The sequence below is a fragment of the Mandrillus leucophaeus genome, unplaced genomic scaffold (genome assembly GCF_000951045.1).
Source record: "Mandrillus leucophaeus isolate KB7577 unplaced genomic scaffold, Mleu.le_1.0 Scaffold1232, whole genome shotgun sequence".
Lineage (NCBI taxonomy): Eukaryota > Metazoa > Chordata > Mammalia > Primates > Cercopithecidae > Mandrillus > Mandrillus leucophaeus.
Window position 1 is genome coordinate 851144 of NW_012100677.1, and position 2856 is coordinate 853999.

Genomic DNA, 2856 nt, shown 5'->3' on the forward strand with positions numbered 1-2856 from the left:
GGAGGGGAGGGGAGGAGAGATCTTTCCCCTGAACTTCTAAGGTAGTTGAAGGTACCTCTTCTCTTTGCTTCTATAGTATATTATACTATATGGATCTGTTTATATTGTTTTATTTTCCTCATTAGACTGAGCAAAAGCAGGAAACCTCTATTTCCCAGATCCTTAGAGAGCATGTGATAAACATTTATAGCCCTCAAATGGGTGAGCATCCTTCATAGTTAAGGGCAAGGAAGGGAGTCCTAAAACTGATCGGTACATTATCAGAAGTCAATACTTTGTCACGATATACTTAAAAGAAACATGAAAACTTATAATAACTGCTTTACCAAAGTTGGAAGCTCTGCTTGGTACAGTACTATAAATTCCTCAAGAAAAAAGGCAGAAAGAACTATAAGCACTCTCACCACCAAGTGCTCTCAAATGAAATCAGTTTGAAGCAGTTTTCATTAAGATGGATTGAATGTGGCATCGTGAGAAACACTTTATCAAATGTAGTGTTTTACTTAGTGATTAACTATATACCAGTTGATGAAGCTCCCCAAATCCTTTGTAATCCCACCACTCCAATAAACATTTAATGAGTATATAAGTTCAAAAAGCCTAGCAGAGGATTTAAACCTTCAATCTTGTTTTTATTTACTCTTGGAACTCAATTTCTCACTTCAAGTGAAGAATGCTGGTGCTTGAGGCTCATCTGTTGCCCTGGTAAAATTAATGTGCCTCCCACAGTTTAAATTAAACATGTGATATTTAAGATGAAGAAAATTTAGTAAGAGTGCCACAGTATCCGTCACATTTGTCTTAAAATGTTTGAACATCAGCAAACTGTTTTCTGAAAAATGATTCATTCAAAAGCTTTAAAAAATAATCTTGAGCAAGATCTGTTTTAACTCTCAAGTGTGAAATATGAAAAGGAGAGATGAAGTTTGATCATTAAATCCTGCAGTACAGCAGTTAGCAATGAAAACTCAAGTGTGGTGGGATAGTGTAAACCATATTTACCTGTCTTGGAATATGTGAGGTCTTATTTGGTTCCTACTACTTACTATTAGTGTGTTGTAAGCAAGTCATGTAGCTTTTCTGGGCTGTCTCATCTCTAAAATGGGAATATGAGGAATATATATCCCTATTTCACTGTTTGGTTGTGGGGTTCAAATGAGATATGTATAGGAACATGTTTTGTAAACCAGAGAGCATCACAGAATTCTGAAGTAACATTACAATTACCATACTTACACAATTAAAAGATGCATACCATCTGCTTAATGACCTTAATAAATGAACCTGCTTAGATTTAATTTTGAATAATTTATCTGTCATGGAGTTAAACTTTACTTAAGTTTATAGAAATGTAATAAACTGTACATAAACTGTTGATCTGTAACTTGGAAAAGAGAAATGAGGAAAGAAAAAAGCCCTGGACAAAGGAATAAAGATAAAGACATTTTTATCAGTCCAGAGAGGTCAGTGGATTTTGGTTATGAATCTAATATGAAGCAAAATATTTAATTACATGAACCAATAATTTTTCATCTGCTAAAACACCTAGACACTAAGAAAAGCAAACAATCAATTGTTTCATTAGAAATATCCAGGAGTTAATAAACAAGAGCTTATATTCCTCAGGGGATTATCAGTCTGAATAAATCCAAATGCCAATTACAATGTACAAGACACTTAGTAAAAGTTCTGTTGTCTATGATATACTGTATTTTTAAGTGTTAAGTTGTCTATGACATACTGTATTTTTAAGTGTAAGTTATCTGCATTAAACCTAAAATGTGTGAGGTATACACAGTATATCTTACAGAAGCTTTGGAAATGGGTTTTTAAAAATATCTATCCCTATTTTGGGAGCTACAGTTTAAGTTACAAAAGGCTGTGACATTTTCTGGTTACTTCGACTGCTGGAAAGCAGAGAAAGATATATCCCAAATGCACTATTATCAAAGAATAAGTTGAAAAATACATTATTTTAAAACTATAATTAGATATTCTTTCAAACATATTTATGTCTAATAAGTGATTGTTTAACTATAACAACATGGCCATACAATGAAAGACTCCATAACCACTAAAATCCTGTTAAAATAAAATATTCAGCAGTATTTTAAAAAGCATTCTTTTACAAAGCATTTCACCTGAATCTAACAAAGCTTTTAGACCTAATATCCATTTTTCAGGAAATCAGAAAAATAGTATCACAAGGAAACAATCACACAAATCCAGAATCTGGAACAATCTACAAGTCATCTGGTCTGATTTCTTCACAAAGCAAATACCAGGGGAAAAATGGGGAGAGATGGTGCTTGCTTAAAAGGTATTTAAGATATCTGATACTCAAATATAACCTGTGATCCTTGAGTGGATTGTGGTTCCAAAAAGCAGCTAAAAAGAAATTCTGGGGATGCCTGGTGAAGTTTGTACATGCACTGGATATTAGATAGTATTAGGGAATTATTGTTAATTTTGTTATATGTGAAAATGGTATTGTGATTATGTAGGAGAATATCATTATTTTTGGAAAATGTATGCTGAAGTTTTTAGGGGTAAAGTATGACATCTATAATTTAGTCTGAAATGGCTAAGCAAAAATTAATGACTATACAGGATACCCTAAATGTTTCTGTGCAGTTTAAGTTTCAATAATTTCAAATGCTTATCTGCTATAAACTATTAAAAAATTATTTGAAGTTTTAATTATTTATATTTATTTTATACTTGTTTTTGTGAATTTTGAATAAATGTTTAATTTATTTTCTGTTCCAGTCAGCATTTGTCATTTTTAATCAGAGAGGAACTGAAACAAAAATTTATCATAAAAATATATTCATCAAAATCCCAAATCCAAATAAG

General features: G+C 31.9%; 1 protein-coding gene across 1 annotated transcript in view; it reads right to left on the reverse strand.

Annotated features, from left to right (window-relative positions):
• The window catches only part of LOC105533247 (FAS-associated factor 1), a 266264-nt gene that overhangs the window by 137699 nt on the left and 125709 nt on the right, over nt 1-2856 (reverse strand). The window lies entirely within an intron of this gene.